Below are 19,794 nucleotides of genomic sequence, written 5' to 3' on the forward strand. Positions count from 1 at the left end.
GCAAGATACTGTTTCCTCTGAGAGGGTGTTTGTTGTTGTTATTATTTATTTTCCCCATTAACTACTGGATATAAAGTCAATTGAATTTAACAGAAAGACATCTGTTGGTTTCAAGGGGCTTGGAATCAGGCCCCAAGGGAGCAACTGCTATTGGACTTTCATTCTGACATTGGAGGACGATCCAGCTACTTCCAGTGTTCCAGTACAAAATTTGGTACAGGTAAGAGCTGTGTATATATCATGGAGATATCCTCATCAAGGGTGAGGAGGCAGAATTTCTCAGAAGGGATAATACTTCTGAGATGTAGGAGCAGATGCTTGTCCCCATATGGACAATCATGTGATTGGATCAAAGAAGGCATGTAAATGGCTGTATCTCCAACAGGTTACAATATACTGACATCTAATACAATCTCTTCATCATTTTATTTTGGATTAGATTTGGTTTAGAAATGGATCTGATACAATGCATCTTCATCTTCACGCAAGTGGTGCTCTGGGAGATTTCAAGTTGTTCATTACAATTTTTTGTGGATTGAAAAAAGAGGATGAACAACAGATGACATTTAGTCATTGTAACATAGACTTCCATACTTTATTGACCAATCTGCTTTTTCTTCTACTCCTTGGGAATAGTTTGACTTTCTTAAACAACATGGCCAAATCAAATGTTCCTATCCATCCTCATTGTCCCTGGTACTTACGAGTGTGCACTGTGCATGAAAAAAGGAAGGGGAAGTGGAACTCCCTTTCCTTTGCTAAATGAAAAGGTAACATTGCCACTTTGTTCCCTCTTACTGGGGCTGGCTGGAAAGCCACTCCACTCTGCAGGCAGTCCCAGAAAATGGGTGGGCTGGGAGCAGATACTGCAGTGATGTGGCACCTACTCTTCAGGCAGCATCTCTCTCTCTCATTGGTCCCTGATGAATCTGAGCCACCATGGAGAATCAACCAGGAGGCAGACCAGGGCAGTGGTACAGTATAGAAGGTGGGAAGAGAGTCTGCTCTGAGTGCCTCCCAGCTCTATCACTCCCACAATGCAGCCCATCTCCCAGTGACCTCAGCAGTCCCTATGCGCCCACACAAACAACTTCAGCATTCCCTGAGTTGCCCAGCACCTTCCTGCCTCAAATACCCATTTACCTCACCATCCTGGGCACATGCCATAAATACTCCATCTACCTTCCCTGGAGTTAAGGTACCCTAGGTGTGTGTGGAGATGTAGGGGAATCCCAGGACGAAGTAGTAGAAGCAGGTCCATGGTGGGGGGGACGGGGAAACACAGGTGAACCACCAAAAGGAGTCTTAGTCCAAGTAGCAACCATGGGTGGGTGCAATCATAGAATCATAAAATATCAGGGTTGGAAGGGACCTCAGGAGGACATCTAGTCCAACCCCCTGCTCAAAGCAGGACCAATCCCCAATTAAATCATCCCAGCCAGGGCTTTGTCAAGCCTGACCTTAAAAACTTCTAAGGAAGGAGATTCTACCACCTCCCTAGGTAACGCATTCCAGTGCTTCACCACCCTCCTAGTGAAAAAGTTTTTCCTAATATCCAACCTAAACCTCCCCCACTGCAACTTGAGACCATTACTCCTTGTCCTGTCCTCTTCTACCACTGAGAATAGTCTAGAACCATCCTCTCTGGAACCACCTCTCAGGTAGTTGAAAGCAGCTATCAAATCCCCCCTTATTCTTCTCTTCTGCAGACCAAGAAGTATGTCACTGAAAGGGAAGTCTGTACTAGAAAGATACACTAATTGTTTGTTTCCTAATACATATTGTTTTTTTAAAAAAATGTAAAAGTGATTTATGGACTGTTTCAAAATCTTGGTTCATTTGTTTGCTTGCATTAAATCTCAAATTGTAGTTTACTAAGCAATGATGTGGCATTCTTTCTTTGAAGGTGTCTGAGAGCTACTAATGAACCTTAACTCCAGGGCCTAATACAATGGCCCTGAGCTTGACTCTGTGAGATGCTTTCTGAAAAATCCTGGAGAGATAGAACTCTGGCCTGTACTTCAGCAGCGTGTTAAATGGAAGGAAAAGGAGTATGCCTAATTTGCTCTGCTATCCCGGTCACATAAGCACCTAGAGAAAATAAACAGTAAGTAATAAAGAGCATAGGTCTGAAAAATCAAATCATGCCAGACAAATGTGATCACTCTCTTAAAGCTAATTATAAAATTATTGGAGGAAGAGAATATGTTTTGCAGTAGATATGGACATCTTAGAAATGCCTGAGAAATTATTACTTGGAAAATTTATTCAGGTTCCTTTAGATATGAGCACTGTCACATAGACTGAAACCTGATCACAGATAAAAGATGATAATGACTTATGATTTATTGAGCTTGGGAGAGGTGTCTTGTGGGGTGGCATTGGGCCAAACAGCAATCTTATTTCACCTCTTTATTAATGATCTGGGGGTAAAAATAAATAAAAATCCCAGTTCAGTAAAGTGAGAGAGACTACTACCATGCTTAAAGTTAGGCATTGGCTTATATCTTGTTGAAACAGGACCTTAATTCTGAAATGCTAACTAAATTAGGAAGTGAAATCACAGTCAAATAATAAAACAGGAAGTGGATTAGTTAGAAGTGTGGGCAGAGCATTAAAAAGATATATAAATTAGTAAGACTCTGCAAATTGTTATCCACGTGTGGAGTTCCCCTGGCTTCAGTAGGAATCACTTTGTGAGTAACTGTTTAGGGAAGAATGACCAGAAATCCTGATATTCAGTAGAGGGAGAAATTTGAAACTAACTATTCAAACACTTAAATAAAGTGAAAATCAGTAATAATGAAAAAGACTTAAGAGATATAGAGGACAGCAAATTATATATGAGTTTGCCATGTGATATGATGGGGAGGGAGGAAATGCAATTTTGGGCTCTATACACATGTACCATTGGAATAAAAGTCCCCTGCTATATGGAATTGGTGAAACTAACTAGAAATGCACCTATAACTCTGTATCTCTCTACCACAAGGAGGTGGATAAATTGCATGAAATCAGGGAAAAGCAACCACATTGACTAACACTGCAGGGATAGAGCATGAAGGAAAGATTAAGAGATTAATATATTAGCTTGGCTGAACTATGGTTGATGATAAAGAGAATGACAGCTTCACACATACATTACTCAACTACTATGAATAACATTCAAAGTGAAATACAAGGAAATTAAAAGGTTTTGATTTACTTATAGGTACAAACATAAAGCTCTAATGATTTTGTTGTGTACAAAAATACCTTAGACTTGTTTTATACTGTTTACAGGAAGATGCATGATTGATAAACCCTGAAGTTCGTTCTTGAATGTTACTCTGTTCTTTCTCAGGCAAACACCATTGGCTTTAAAACTGAGAAGTGATCATAGGACTTGACCTGCTATAAATTTATGCATACTTTTCATGTAAATTAATTACAGTATATGAAATAATTATCTATAATGATGCATTTGTAAAAATGAATACAGAAATCACAAAAATGTACTTTTTTCCAGCAATGTACCGGTAATTGTTTGTGGAATCATCGTAATTTTCATAGTCATTACCTAGTTGGGGTGTTAGATTCAACTCATTAAAATTGCCAATAGCAAAGTAAATGGAAGCTGCTGTGAATTTGTGTCTGTGACAAATAGTTGCTTTTGCATCCCAGAGGGATGGGTTGCACTTGAGTGGTTAGACATTGGTTCTCTTGTGTTTTTGTAACAATGCTGTAACTTTTGGATGAAATTATTGCTTAGATGTAAACTTCATTTAATTGTTCACATTATCCACAACAATGGACATCTTAATTGAGGCAGCAAAAATCACTTCTCTTATCCAGCTGTCAGGAAAGGAGTCTGTCATACCCACATGCCGTTAATTCAGTCAGCACAAAAGAACTTTAACGTAAATCACTGAACTATAAGCATGTCATGTACGTAGGTGTTTTTCTATGCCTTAATAGTATGGCATTGCAAGTTCTGTCTGTTTGTTCATTTCACTTTTTGGGGGCCAGATTCTGCAAATTTCTTTTTAAAAAGATCCAATTCTTCAACACTTTTGTTTAGTAGTACTTAAGGATGTAGGACTGGAAGGTGCTTCCTAGGACACTGAGCCTGGGTCCTATCGCCAGTAGTATAGCCAAGGACCTAAGTCTGCTAATTCCCAATCAAGTGCCCCAGCCACTAGATCTATCTGCTTCTCAATGAGCTCAATGGGACTACTTTATATGAGTAAGTATTATTCAGTGTAAAAGCTGTAGTTGTGGGCTCTTTTTAAACAAGAAATTTGACCAATCTGATCTTAAAATAGCAGCAATATTAAACAGAACCTAGTGTTGTTCAGTGGAATTCATCCCTATTCAACAGGTGGTGTTTTAAAGTCTCCAGGACTGTCCAGTACATTTTAAATATAGACTATGCTTACTTTTAGGTATCTGAAAAGTACATTGCACATTTGTATATGTGACTATATATGTAGCTGTACTTTAGACCCGAACCAATGCCTGGGATCTAAGAAATCCCCAAAGTTTGGTCCCAGATGCAAACTCTGCTGGTTGGGGCCCATCTCTAATGTTGTAATTAGAGTTGGCAAATACGTTTTAACAAACAAACAATCAAACAAAAAATCCTGTAGATATTTGCATGATTTTTAAAAATTATTTCTCTTGTCATGATCATTCCAATTTGGTATCATTTTTCTAATGTAATTGACTTCTACAAGCGCACATGTTTGCATAAAAAAACATTTCAAAGACACTTGGGGTATTCACTGATATCAAATTCTGTATAGGCAGGCTCTAGTATTTTGTGATGGATGGCTTATGCGTTCATCTAGTCAGGGAACAGAATCAATACCCTGTGGCTTATATGGCTTGACACTGTTAAACAACACAGATGAAATAGCAAATTCTCACTCAGAACTCTTTGTGAATAATCCTTATTTTAATGCTAAATACAAACACTCTCAAACTTAATAGGGATGGTTTTAAAAAAAATTAATTTCAAGTCTGGATCTGAATTTTGCAGCTATAGCCAGCTCTACTTCCGTTTTATTTTATTTCGCATTACACTATAATCAAAAGGAGAGCATTCTAAAAACTTGATTCCCTATCTGACTTGTTTATGTAGTAAAGATTTCATTCAGTCCTGACATCTGTTTAGCGTATTAACCTTTTGAGAATAAGTTATTAGAGTAGCTCTGACATATAATGTGTCATTTATGGACTAATGGGAAAATACCACATGCTACTTTGCCATAACAATATGGTAACTTGAAAGCAATTGACATTCTTGCTACTGTGTAGTATCCTGTTCATGCAGTTAATGATAACTCATCCCCACTGTGCTTAATTTTCTGGAATTTTGTAAACGCTGCAAAGCTCATTAGAATTTTAATGTTTTATGCAGACTGAAACTTTTCATAGTGCTTAGTGGCTGCCAGCAGAAATGAATACTAGTGGTTGTCTGGGAACAATCCTAGGAATAAGAGAAATTCTTTGTATTTTGTTTTCCTCATTTCCATTGGTGACAACTTTTCTTCAAATATTTTCCCACCCTTTTTAAATGCAGGGTACTGACTCAAATCCTGGTCTGAAAGGTTGGAAGAATCTCCCAAATATCACATTGACTTCCAAATGTTGTACATCAGCATACTGATCAGAGTGCTGCAGATCTTGTCAAGCTTCAGCCAATGTCACCTATCTCTTGTGCAAATGATCTTTGCATTTAACCCATTTACTGAGTGTATTCCCTGTAATGATTTGAAATGGGTAAATAAAGTGAGTAATAAAATTTCAAATCATTAGTGCATTTACAGTGTTTACTGGCCATTGTTTTATAATAGGACATAATGAAACAAAATCAGATCCCTTATAATTAAATAATCTGTAAAAGGTCCATCAGATTTCTGACTGAAACATTAAGTCCAGACTCTTGATAGTGCAGTAAAAATATCTAGGAATTTTAACCCAAAAGAATGATACAGGACGTTAGTCAACCATTTCAGACTTGAACTGTGAGCTTCTTCTCCATGGTAAGCCTCTGCTCCAAAGCCCAGTGAACTCAATGGAAAGACACTATTGACTTTAATGGACTTTGCATTAGGGTTTACATGTAAATGTTACAAGTCGTATGAACCAAAGGTTGGCCTCAGCTGGAGAAGAGAATCCTTTGTATTGTTGTACTAATCTAAGTTCCAATCCTGCATGGTTCTGAGTATTTGAGGGCCCTCTGTTCCTGTTTACTTCAGTGGGAATAAAAGGCATGCAACACCTGGCAAGATGAGATCTATGTGGAAAATCCTCAGCTGGTATAAATTGACATAGTTCCACTGAAGTATGTATGAAGTTCCACTGAAGTATAGTTCCACTGAAGTATGTATGAACTAAGAATCTGCCCCATAGCATCAAACTGTAAAATAAAGACACTGTTATTTTAACATACAACTTTCTTTTGGCTAATTCATTATTACATTGGCATACAGAATTCAGTCTCTAGTGTTTCAGGAAGATTAAGAGCCTAATATAATTATCACAAATTAATGCCAACAAATATCTACAGAGAGTGATCTATAAAGAGGTACAAGTATAATTTATATTTCCTACTGTATTAAATTTCACCCTCTGATTTGTTGTTACAAAGACAAGCTCAAATACACCTTGTGGTTATTAATTATATACTAATCCTCTCCACCTTCTATTCACTTATTTGCTTCCCAGTTACAAAATACTTTAATCAATATTTTGAAGTCATTTGGCAGGGATAGCCCTTCCCCCACTTTCCTGTAGAAAAATTCATGGACAGCTGCTTCAGAATGGTAGGGAAACTTGGCGAAGTTTCTATTTTGGAATTCTCCATAAATTATAACCTCAAAGGGGAAAGAGGGGGTTCCCCCTACTAAATGTACTAGGTTTTTACCTTAAATCCCATAGAATCCCAAGACTCACATGGATCTTAGAGAATGTAGTGGTATCATGGGCTTACATGTAAAGAGGCCTTGTTTCTTTGTGCTTTTTCTCACCCTGCTTTTCAACCCACAGGCTCCATAGCACTCCTATTTCTGAATCTTCTTCAGGAAAGATTCTTCAGCAGTGGGGATCTCTGGGCAAAAGTTTCTGCAATTAACTTCCACTGATTTAAAAGTTTTGACCAGGGGTATTCATGCAGCCTTTCATAGTCAGCCTCCTATTCTGCCTGATCCAAACACAAGGTAATTGGATTCATGGAATTCCCAACAGAGGGTCCAGGACTGGGACAAGGACTTGGACGATAAGGTGGATAGAAAGCTGGCTAGATCGTCGGGCTCAACGGGTAGTGATCAATGGCTCCATGTCTAGTTGGCAGTCGGTATCAAGCAGAGTGCCCCAAGGATCAGTCCTGGGGCCGGTTTGGTTCAATATCTTCATTAATGATCTGGAGGATCGCGTGGACTGCACCTCAGCAAGTTTGCAGATGACACTAAACTGGGAGGAGTGGTAGATACGCTGGAGGGTTGGCATAGGATACAGAGGGAACTAGACAAATTCGAGGATTGGGCCAAAAGAAATCTGATGAGTTTCAACAAAGACAAGTGCAGAGTCCTGCACTTAGGATGGAAGAATCCCATGCACTGCTACAGACTAGGGACCGAATGGCTCGGCAGCAGTTCTGCAGAAAAGGACCTAGGGGTTACAGTGGACGAGAAGCTGGATATGAGTCAGCAGTGTGCCCTTGTTGCCAAGAAGGCTAGCAGCATTTTGGGCTGTATAAATAGGGGTATTACCAGCAGATCGAGGGACGTGATCGTTCCCCTCTATTCGGCATTTGGTGAGGCCTCATCTGGAGTACTGTGTCCAGTTTTGGGCCCCACACTACAAGGATGTGGAAAAATTGGAAAGCGTCCAGCAGAGGGCAACAAAAATGATTAGGGTCTGGAACACATGACTTATGAGGAGAGGCTGAGGGAAGTGGGATTGTTTAGTCTGCGGAAGAGAAGAATGAGGGGGGATTTGATAGCTGCTTTCAACTACCTGAAAGGGTGTTCCAAAGACGATGGATCTAGATTGTTCTCAGTGGTAGCAGATGACAGAATAAGGAGTAATGGTCTCAAGTTGCAGTGGGAGAGGTTTAGGTTGGATATTAGGAAAAACTTTTTCACTAGAAGGGTGATGAAGCACTGGAATGCATTACCTAGGGAGGTGGTGGGATCTCCTTCCTTAGAGGTTTTTTAGGTCAGGCTTGACAAAGCCCTGGCTGGGATGATTTAGTTGGGGATTGGCCCTGCTTTGAGCTGGGGCTTGGACTAGATGACCTCCTGAGGTCCCTTCCAACCCTGATGTTCTATGATTCTATGACAACAGTGTCACAAAAGTGGCATAACTCCCAACAATGCAGTCAAGGACAGGTCCTCATTCCACATTCTGGTGAGGTCTGATTGTCTTCACTAGAAGTTAACCTGAGTAAGGATTGAAGAAAAACTCAGTAAGGACTTCTGAATTTGGGTTTTTGTGATGCTGGAGCTAGTTTCTTCAGGCTTTCAGATCCTTGCCTTCCTCCAAGATGATGTCAGCTGAACATATTGGTTTCTGAAAACAAGTTCATTGTAATACGTGATACAAAATGTGCATATTTCCAGCTAGTCTTAGCAGTTAAATACAAATGGATAATGATGGTCAGACTAAGAGATTTAGTGAGACAAGTCAGAGTTATCATAGATAATCCAAGTTGCAGTGGGGGAGGTTTAGGTTGGATATTAGGAAAAACTTTTTCACTAGGAGGGTGGTGAAATACTGGAATGCGTTACCTAGGGAGGTGGTAGAATCTCCTTCCTTAGAAGTCTTTAAGGTCAGGCTTGACAAAGTCCTGGCTGGGATGATTTAATTGGGGATTGGTCCTGCTTTGAGCAGGGGGTTGGACTAGATGACCTCCTGAGGTCCCTTCCAACCCTGATATTCTATGATTCTATGATCCAGGCTAACTATTAATCTTTACCTCCTGCCTTGGTATTGCAGGCTATAATAACCCACAGAGTACCTCATCACCAGGAGTATGGTGAGGGATTTTGGGTTGTATAATTAAGACAAGGTAATTGTTGACAGTGGACTTCTTAAGGCTATTGTAAATCCTCTGCCCAAAGCTTGTGGGGATCAATGGTGGAATTGTGTCTAAGATGCTAATAAGAATACAATTTTTGCTTCAGCCTGATTTCTTATTTGAGACACACTGTCCTCAGTGCTTGGAGTTTTGCAATACTACATAATTTTACATCTTGAATGCATAGCAGTGTTAAAGGACAACAGGTGTGAGTGTCAGATTGTTAGTTCATAATATCAACCTTAGCACTTAGGAGGCTATACATACTCAATGTCTGTGCATGTACATATATATGTCCCAGTTTACCATTCATTTGGCAAGCAGTCTGGAACATACAGCATTCTAAATGTTAGCTCTTGATGTTAGTTGTTTAATTCAGACCCTCGGTGATTTTTTGTGTGTGTGTGTGATTTCTTTCCCCCAAACCCATCATGGACAGCTGGAAAATGTATAGTATATTATATATACCAAAGACAAGAATTGTGGGTTTGGAGTCATTCCAACTTCTCTGCTAAATACATACAGTAATTTGGGCAACCTATTAAAGTATTATTTACCAGAGAGACTAAAATTTCTCCTCTCTGGAGTAAAAAGATCATTAGGTATAGTTTTGGAATGCATCTTATATGTTTGTGAAATCTGAATATCAGCTTCTTAGATAAATGATCATTTTAAAAGCAAACATATGTATCGCCTAGTAGTGTCAGCTGGTTAAGCTCATATGTGTGCTGCGTCTGTCAGTCATGTAGATGGATATAAGGAGTTAGATCTTCAAATATATCACAGGTAAGGAAGATTGGATGGCTGAGGCCTGATTTTTGGGATATGGAGCTTGTCACTCTAAGTTACCTGTACAAATTAACTGCTAAACATCACCTTAGAAACAGTAACTTCATCAAGTCCTTGGTTGTCCCCACCCTGCAGAGCTGTGGAGCACCGCAGGTTTCCCATAACTTAGCCTTATATGTCTTATGCTGCTTTATGGAGGTTAATATTGAACTGCAGGGTTCCCATTTTTCTCTTCATCCTGCACAAATTTTTGCTAAGCTGTGCCTTTTCTTTTTAACTGTGCCATTGGTACTTAACTGAATATGAAGTTCAAATTTTAACATCAAGATGTCTTTTTTAACTAAAGAGGACCTGCAAAATGAGTGTGTATTTGTGGCGGTGGTGGGTACCCTTGCTTCTGATCTTTGCTGAGAGCAAGAGGTGCAGAAGCAGTGAACAGCAGAGAGGCTAACAGAGGGAGTTTGCCTGGGATCTGTCTGAGAGGAGGTATGCTAAGGGCTGAATTAGGGAGGCTGTGTTGGTGACAGGTTTCAGACAGGTTAGCAGCCATGTTAGTCTATATTCACAAAAAGAAAAGGAGGACTTGTGGCACCTTAGAGACTAACAAATTTATTTGAGCATAAGCTTTCGTGAGCTACAGCTGAGTGTCTGTTGTGGGGACAGTTTGACCATGTGCTTGATGGGTTGTTTGTTTGAAAAGTGTGAATTGGGAGTGCTTTGTTCCAGGTGAGCCTTGAGTGGGCCTGACTGTTATAAAAAGCCACTCAGCTGTGAACCAGCTGAGCAGCGAACAGCAGAGAGGCTAACAGAGGGAGTTTGCCTGGGGACAGCCCACTGAGGCTTACATCTTGCCGGCTTCTCTGAGTAGTTACTACAACTCCTGAGGAAGCTCGTAGAAGGAAGGTAATATGGATGGGGAGCGTTCAGCTGCTGTGACCTGCACTGGATGTGCCATGTTTGTCTTTCTTCCACAGGACAGAAGTGACCAGCCCTCTGTGAAGAAAGAAGTGGTACGGGACTATTTAGAAAAGCTGGACGAGCACAAGTCCATGGGGCCGGATGCGTTGAATCCAAGAATGTTAAAGGAGTTGGCGAATGTGATTGCAGAGCCATTGGCCATTATCTTTGAAAACTCATGGCGATCGGGGGAGGTCCCGGACGACTGGAAAAAGGCTAATGTAGTGCCCATCTTTAAAAAAGGGAAGAAGGAGGATCCTGGGAACTACAGGCCAGTCAGCCTCACCTCAGTCCCTGGAAAAATCATGGAGCAGGTCCTCAAGGAATCAATTCTGAAGCACTTAGAGGAGAGGAAAGTGATCAGGAACAGTCAGCGTGGCTTCACCAAGGGCAAGTCATGCCTGACTAATCTAATTGCCTTCTATGATGAGATAACTGGCTCTGTGGATGAGGGGAAAGCAGTGGACATGTTGTTTCTTGACTTTAGCAAAGCTTTTGACATGGTCTCCCACAGTATTCTTGCCAGTAAGTTAAAGAAGTGGCTTTAAGGTCTTTAAGGTCAGGCATGACAAAGCCCTGGCTGGGATGATTTAGTTGGGGATTGGTCCTGCTTTTGAGCAGGGGGTTGGACTAGATGACCTCCTGAGGTCCCTTCCAACCCTGATATTCTATGATTCTGTGGTATGCAAGTAAGAGCAGAAAATGTTAAGTGAACTTTCTCAACTCACCAAAATGTTTGGTTCAGTTTCTTTGATCAGTAGCAGTACAACTGTCCTATTTAATCGTTTCCTGCCTCTGGGCTTCCAACAGCTCTGTCTATTTTTGTACAGTGCCTAGCACAATGAAATGTTCTTAATAGCTCTTTTGTGCTACTATGACACAAATAAAATTTTTTCTGGGCCTTGAACAATGTACATATAGTTCTTATGCGCTGTGGCACACATTTCAGTCAGAGGCATATGAAGCACCAGAGTTCATGAGAAATGAATCAGAATGAATCCACAGCAGAAACTCATCTGGGCCCAGTAATGTGAGGAGAGTTGGAGATCTTGCAGGAAGGGAGGCCTGCTGGCAGGCTAGGTGAAGGGACAGAGAAGGTTTGTTATAGAGAAGAATTTTTTTTAAAAATGAATTTCTTCTGAAGTGAACGAATACTGAGCCTTCACAAATGACAACTAAACTCAGCAAAGAAACAAGGATTCTAGTTAAGTCCAAAGAGAGGAATGAGGCCAGAATAACTATTCATCCATGGTCATTGTAAGTTTTCAAAAAAAGTATGACAAACAGAACACATTTGATCTCTCGGGAAAATTTGACAAGCTGAACACACAGAAGCCAAAGAGTGTTTGTAATGGCAGAAATCACATCATTTATAACTTTCTTAAGCATTGAACACACACACCATCAACTCAAATAATAATCCCAAGAGAATAAATCTTTATATTGTTTCCTTTGACATAGAGCTGCAAGACTGTGCCAAGAATGTTATTCAAAAGACATGAAAATAATCTTCTGGGAGCTATAGAATGAACCATATTCAGAAGATAACTGCCTCAATCTCAAAATGGCAAAAATGTCAGGATAGAGCAATCCATTTTTCACCCTTAAAAATGACATGAAAGATATGATTGGAAATGCCATGCTTTGGGGGGAGGGTGAGCATTGTTCACATAATTATCCAACATACCTTGTTTTAAATATCTGTATTCCTGTGTGCTACTTTGGAAGACACACAAATTGAAAGCATGTGTTGAAAACGTGATGTTTTGACTATTTAGCCCAATGTGTCATCATATTTGTGATATTGACTTTCATTGTTACACATTTTTCTGAAACATTACTGAAAAAGCAACTACACAATGCAGAGTAGTCAAACTTATTCTAGTTCTCAAAATACTAAAAGCAGTCAGTAGACCATACAGTGATTTCCCCACTGAAGTCTTTGCAATTGTATTCTAAAAGTAACCACAGTACATAAGGTTAGAGAATGTCATGAATACTGTGGTGAAGTCATCAGACTAAAAAGCAAAAGTGTAATGCTTTTAATGACCATCACTCTATAATAGGCATGTATCTCCATAAATTACAAATCTGAAATCAAAGTATTTAGATAAAATCACACAATCTTCAGAAGTTACTCACTTTTTGGGGGTCTGAAAAATTTGAGAGAGCCTGAATCAGGAGTGCTCAAACTGATTCGGAGCCAGACAATGTATTTAGACTCATGTATTTAGTTACGCACATGCTTAAATAACTTGCTGAACCAGGGCCCAGATCAGCAACACACTTGGATCCTAAAAGCTATTTGAATAAATTAAATTGTATCAGTCCTCATTAATATGCAGCTCTCACCTATCCCAGCATACAAAATTCCATCTTGTTCTGACCCATTAAGCTTAAATATTTGAAGCAAGATTGAGGATAGCGTGCTAGGAACTGTATTCACTGCAAGCAGCGGCTCCATGTAAAAGATGAAGACAGCTGTCAAACTCATTGCAGAACTTCTTGGGCAGACTGAATGTAAACAGTGAAAAAGTATGTGTGTGTCTTCTTTTTCCAAAATGTTCTAATCTAAATTATGTTTTTGAGCAAAGGACTATGTATAGCCGGAATGATTGTAGCTGAATTCTAAAGTTCTTAAAGTAGTGATTTTTAAAAGGGAAATATTAAGGTTTATTATAGTTAGGTGAGATTGACTCAAGGTTAGAAAAAGAAAACCTTATACTGAAAGGTCACACTCACAGTGGTGAGGAGGCATGCATGAAAAAGACTTAACTACAATAAAAACCAATTTCATTTCTGATCTCCTTTAGACAAGAACAAATTTACAAAAATAACTGTTTTTATTGTGCCAAGTGGAAATTATGCATCTAATAGGATGTGTGGATATGAAGGTCAGAATATGTATAGTGGTTGACACTATACATTTTTGCTTACCCATGGGTGAGTGAGGTGAAACACTCTTGTTCCTTTTCAATTTTGATTTCAGTTTTTAAAAGCTGTTCTTAGCTTTGTGGAAAGTGCATGAGGAGCAATTATTTCTTTCTTAGAGATGTGCACAACTTTAAATAGAGAATTCCATGCTGATGAGATCAATTCAAACCCCAACATAATTTAGAGTACCCACAGAGCTGCTCTTTAGTTCCTTTAGTTTCAATAGTTAATTCACAGTATGGCTGCTCTCACTTGAGCTAGGATAACTCAAGTTAACTATGCAGTGAAGACATAACCTGAGACTTACAAGTGATTTGCCAAAGGCCATATAATGAGCCAGTGGCAGAGCTAGGCCTAGAATTTAGAAAGCTGCCAGCTACAAATCCAAGGTTCTATTCTATTTGGGTTCTGATGCTGCACTCATCACTGTGATATTGTACTACCTATCCAGTTTATCCACTGCGGGTAAGTTTGATCCTTATTCAGGGGGCTCATGTAAACCTTGTGTATCATTTAAGTCCCATGTATGCCCTCAAAGTTGGCCTTCTGCTCAGAGCTGCCTACTGCACACTTAGCAAATTTAAATAAAATCTTTTAGAACTTCTAATTGCTGCGGGATTTTTGTTCTGAGAACGTTATCAGGTCTGCCAACCACTACTCAACACTTTCTCAAAGAGGGGAAGGGGATTCTTAGGGGCAAATGATGCAGAGAAATTGGCCCCTCTAAAGGAATAAAAAACACCTATCCAGGGATTAAGAACCAAGTCCTGAGAGGGACTCAGTGCCCTTCTCTCTTTGCAGTCGATTATATTTCAAATAATGAGGTTACAAGGACTTAAGGGCGCTCAACACCTTGCAATATCAGGCCCATGGTTTGGATTCAGCCACCAACCCATTCATTTGGTGTTATTATTATGTAACTAATTTAGACTTGATAACATGAGAGAAAAAGAGATGGGTTTGTTTTCAGAAAGCCATATTTTGCCCAGATTTACAACTCTTCAACCTTGTATGGAGTCGTGGAGGTACACATATGAAAGTGAGGGCATTATTTGGCACAGAGTTAGTATTTTAAACAATTGAATTCCTTTTGGCAAGGTTGCAGTTCACAGTTGGAAAACTGTACCTTATGCCCTTTTAGCAGGGTACATATTTTGCCAGAATGTTAGGATCTTGCTAGCGCATTAATCACAGTTGGGCTTTTTGGGGGGCCTGGACTCCCTGCAAATCATTAAAATACCTGGCAAAACATGGACATGTCATCTGTTTATTGTTCTAATATAAATTTTGATAAGATTAGAAGAAGGATGAGCCAAATTAAATGTTTTCTCTTGCCAAAAATGTGGTTTTCAGGTACTTCTGACGGGAGTGCCTGGAATATGTATTTGAAAAGGAATGGTCTTTGTTAGCTTTCAAAAACAGTCATGCAATTCTGTTACAGGGTGGTGACAGGCTCCCAGTTAAAGTCAACATAGTCATTCTGTATATGAACAAATTGTTCAGATTCCTTTGTGCACAGCAGTATTTATCTAAAATGAGGATAATATGAGCCTGGGGTGAAATGTCAACAAGAAAATGGTCTTTCAGTTAAACTTTCTTCTTGGAGAATGACAAAAACTATTTCATGATTCTATGTTGGTTCTGGCAAGTTCAAACATTTAAACAAATTGGAATGTTTAAAACAGATATATTCCAATAAAGGTGCTCAGATTTAATAAGAATAAATAATTTGTTCAGTCCCTTATTGTGTTTCTTTGAAACCTTCATTAGCGCAGACCTGTCTGCTAAACATTACATCTAAAAGCTTTTCACTACTGACAGATTAACACACACATTCATTATATTGTGTTTCTGCAGAGTGCTGTGAGAACCTGCAGAAAACGGAGAGAGAGAAAATATTTAAATGTTTTCCAAAAACGTGCAAGCCATCTTTGCAAATATTTAATATACATTTTTCCTGAAGGCAAATTATGAATGTGTTGACTAAATGGAAGTCAGTGGATATTGTACATGACAATCTGATTATGGAGTTCAATCCGTTGTCAGTATCATAGTCACCGACTCTGTGGGTGCTCTGGGGTTACAGCACAATGCAAGAAAAATAGTGGGTGCTCAGCACCTACTGGCAGGCACTGCTGATCAGCTCCTCCCACTCCCCACAGTGACTCACACCTGCCGGCGAGCCCCACCAATCAGCTCCTCTCCCTCCCCCCCCCCAGTACCTCCTGCCCACCCTTGATCAGCTGTTCATTGGTGTGCAGGAGATGGGGGTTGGGGGTGGGGGAGGAGCAGGGACAGGAAGAGGCAGTGGGAAGAGGAGGAACGGGGGGTGGAGCTGGGGTGGGAAGAGGCGGTGTGGGCTTGGGGAAAGGGGTGGAGTTGGGGCAGGGTCTGGGGCGGAGAGGGGGTCCAGAACCTTCAGGGAAATCACAAAATCGGCACCTCTGGTCAGTATCTGAAGATATGATAGAGTGCTCGCCATTAAAAGTCAGCATTTGCCAAAGTTACCACACAGAAGTTTTACTTCTATTTTTGGAATGGGAAATTCAGTGGGAACTGTGAGACAAACAGCAGACCCTCGCCCAGTAATACTGACTTTCTAGCATTTTTAATAAAGCTCTGTTTCTTACAATTTCTACTTGCTTTCCACATCACTTATTGCTAATGAAATACCTATAGTTGAAAAAGAACTGGAAAATAAATATAATTGAAATACTTATAGTAAAGAGAGGTGGGTATGGCAGGCCTTTCATTTTCCTGGTTTGCCATTTTAATGGCAACTCTGGCAGAAAATGAAAAATATAAAGGAATAAAAGTAGGGACTATCTTAAATGAAATTTCCCTCCATGTGGATACTATTTTTATTGTATGTACCTTTCACAACTAATCTCAAAGGTAGTTAAAACAATGAAGGAATATGGCTGATTTTCTGGCTATAAAATAAATTACATGAAAATTGATACTCTGATGCCAAGTTGGCAAACACCTAAAGATTTGAGCTGTGTGGAGAATAGATTTTTTGGTTCACTAGCCAATCTGGAAAATTGGGGAAAAATTGTTTGGGTCCTTCAGAAATGAATTTTTTCAGCAAACTGGGGAAAAAATCATTTAGGTTGATCAAAACATTTCATTCAACCCTAAATATTTGTTTCATTTTCAAGTTTTTCTAACTATTTTTGATAAAATAGAAGTATTTTTATTTTAAAAGGTTTTGAATGAAAAAAAAACATTATTTTTTTTAAAGAAAATGTTAAAAGAAAAGGTTTTGACTTTTGGGGATTTGGGTTTGTTTTTTTTTTAACCAAAACAATTTAGTTTAATCTGCATTTAACACACACAAATCTGCATTACTCTCTCTCTCTCTCTCAGATGTGAGCACCTCAAATAGGATCCTAGGCCTTCACTCCACAACCTCTACTCTGAACACTATCTTGTCTGTTGATTTGCATCACTCAGCGATGTTACCTCTAACTAAATTGCCTGACATGGTTATTTCCTACTTCTTATGTTCTCATCTTCCAGCATTACTTTATGATTTCTGCTAAGGGCTCCAGACAGACAATACACTTTCTCCAGGGGTAGGACATGAGTAATTCCACTGAAGATAATGAAAATTATCTGTACCCCGAGGGGAAAAATAGGGCCAAAGGAACTAAGAACTGCATTGCTGAAGTCAGTATAGGATTGGGAGAGGCTAGATTATGGAATATTGTTCTATATCTATTGACTGACTAGAGAATAGATTATTTTATATATGTATCACTTATTCTCTAATTCTTTTGCAGTTCTTCTCTAAACATTCATTAAGGGATAGTGTTAAATGCCACTTTAACTCCACCAGGATGGATTAGTGCCAATATTGTGTGGGTGGGTTTGAAATCATCCTAAATATCATCCTTATTTTTAATGGAAATAAATATTAAAGGGTTGAAAGACGGAAAGTAAGGCAGGAATAATTAAAGTAAAATTGAATAATAAATTTTAATGTACTGTAAGAGCAGTAAATTAAAGTATATAGCAATTATATAGAAATAATTCTGCCTGGGAATATGAAACTGGGGATATTAAAATATTAACCAGATGACTGTTTAAAATTCATGATTGTCATCAAAGTCAAAGGACTGACTTAAGGAAGAATATATAATTTCATTTTGACATAAGATGCTCTGTTTCCACACATCTGTTTTAATTAACTTCTGCACAGTAACAAAGCAGTTCAGAAGTTGAAGCAGAATATCTAACCCCCTTTAAATACCCACTTTTGTTTATGTAGAAAACAATAAAGAAGAGTCTTTATCTGGGTTGTTGGCCAAAGTTATGTGAAGAATGTGTGACTTTGTGTTTTGATGTGTAGCATAATCACAGCAGGTTACATGTCACACTGTGTAATATGATGACATGACATAGTACATCAACACTTCTTAAGTATCACTGTGTCATGATACAGTACACTATGTTAATCATTTTTCACTGCAAAGCCAGTGCTTACAGGCAAGTAATAAGAACTGTAGTAGGGAGAATGGGATACACAACTGCATGCCTGCCAACACTACATGCTTCCCACTGAATTATCAGTTGGTTCAGTACTTCTCTATTTCATATGCTAGGGAAGTAGCTGGTACAGTGAGTGAAACATACATTTTTGGATTGTTTCCAACTCTAACAATATGCCTCTACTTTGCCAAGAACGGATGCATACCTTGCATTTTATCAAAATGTGGTCTTGGCAGACCCTGGAGGATAGCAGTCTCAGGGCTGTGCAAACATTGCATTTTTACCATCTGTATTCATTTGATCCATCTATTTCTTTAAGTCAAAATAAACATAAGCAATTAAACTGACTAGATATAAGAATAATATAAAGGAGGGTTTCTTTATTAAGAGTTTTCACGATTGTTTTGCAAGTTCTTCTGCTAACCATGCTATCTTTCAAAACACCATTTAAAAAAAAATCCTTTCTTGATTCTGTTTCTGTATTGACCACAATTAGAGCTGGCATGGGCTTATTCATAATTGTAGAAGAGCCATTTTAATATTAGACATTTCCTTTTTAAAACATTGAGGAATATTCTTTACTAATCAATCAAGTTTTTATGCCATGTTCAATCTTTCAAAAAAGGACTTAATTTCCCAATCCTCAGTTTCACTCAAACAAACTTATGTTTCTGAAAGTGCCTGGTTTAGAAAGGCTACATTTCTGAGCGAGATTTCATTTGTGATATTTTTAATTTAAATAGTAACAATACTTAGTGCTTTGGGGTTCCACGGTGTTTTATCATGTGTATGTAATAAATCCCCACAAAAATCCTGTGTTGTAAGGTCAGTGAGTGGGATTTTGAAAAGTACCTAAGTGACTTAGAAGCACAAGTCCCGTGGAGCAATTTTCAAATCCCACTCAGCATCATCATCACTAATTTATAAGAGGGGAAATGGCATTTCTAAGGTTACACAACAAATCATTGGTTCAGCTGGAACTAGAATTCTGAAGACTGATGAATTCATTGGCTTAAGTGTTTCCCACTTCAGAGAATTATTAATTATTTAAATTCTCCAGACACTTGAGAAAGTGCAGATCACTGGGGGACTCTCCTTTTTAAAAGTTAACATCCATGGCAGATGCTTAGCTTCTTAAGATACTATAGTGATGACAATTAATGTGATTTTATTTATATGGTGCCCCATTCTTAAATATTCCTGGAGGCCATACAAAATTCATCTAAAAAACAAATATCACACCAAATTCAGCGGTAGTGTAAGTGGCCACAACTCCACCGTCTTTGGGCTAAATTTGTCACTTTGTATTCTCAGACATCTGCAAAGCATTTCTTATGTATTTTCTCCCATGACTATGGCCGAAATGTTCAAATGACTGGAGGCCTAAAATTTGGTGTCTCATATAACAGGCCTGATTTTCAGAAGTACTAAGCACTCCCAAATCCCACTGAGGTCTGAGAGTTGAGGGTGCTCAGCATCTTTAAATATCAGGACACTATTTAAGTACCTAAGTATGGATTGAGGTGCTTAACTGTAGGCTCCCAGATTTGAAAATT

General features: G+C 38.9%; 1 long non-coding RNA gene across 1 annotated transcript; it reads left to right on the forward strand.

The window, feature by feature from the left end:
• Positions 1-911: 911 nt before the first annotated feature.
• LOC140909976 (uncharacterized) lies at positions 912-10,909 on the forward strand. The gene is made up of 3 exons (XR_012158395.1): positions 912-988; positions 1,907-2,107; positions 10,828-10,909. It is a non-coding gene; the product is annotated as an uncharacterized lncRNA (long non-coding RNA).
• Positions 10,910-19,794: the final 8,885 nt, after the last annotated feature.

Source organism: Lepidochelys kempii, chromosome 4 (genome assembly GCF_965140265.1).
Source record: "Lepidochelys kempii isolate rLepKem1 chromosome 4, rLepKem1.hap2, whole genome shotgun sequence".
Classification (NCBI taxonomy): domain Eukaryota; kingdom Metazoa; phylum Chordata; order Testudines; family Cheloniidae; genus Lepidochelys; species Lepidochelys kempii.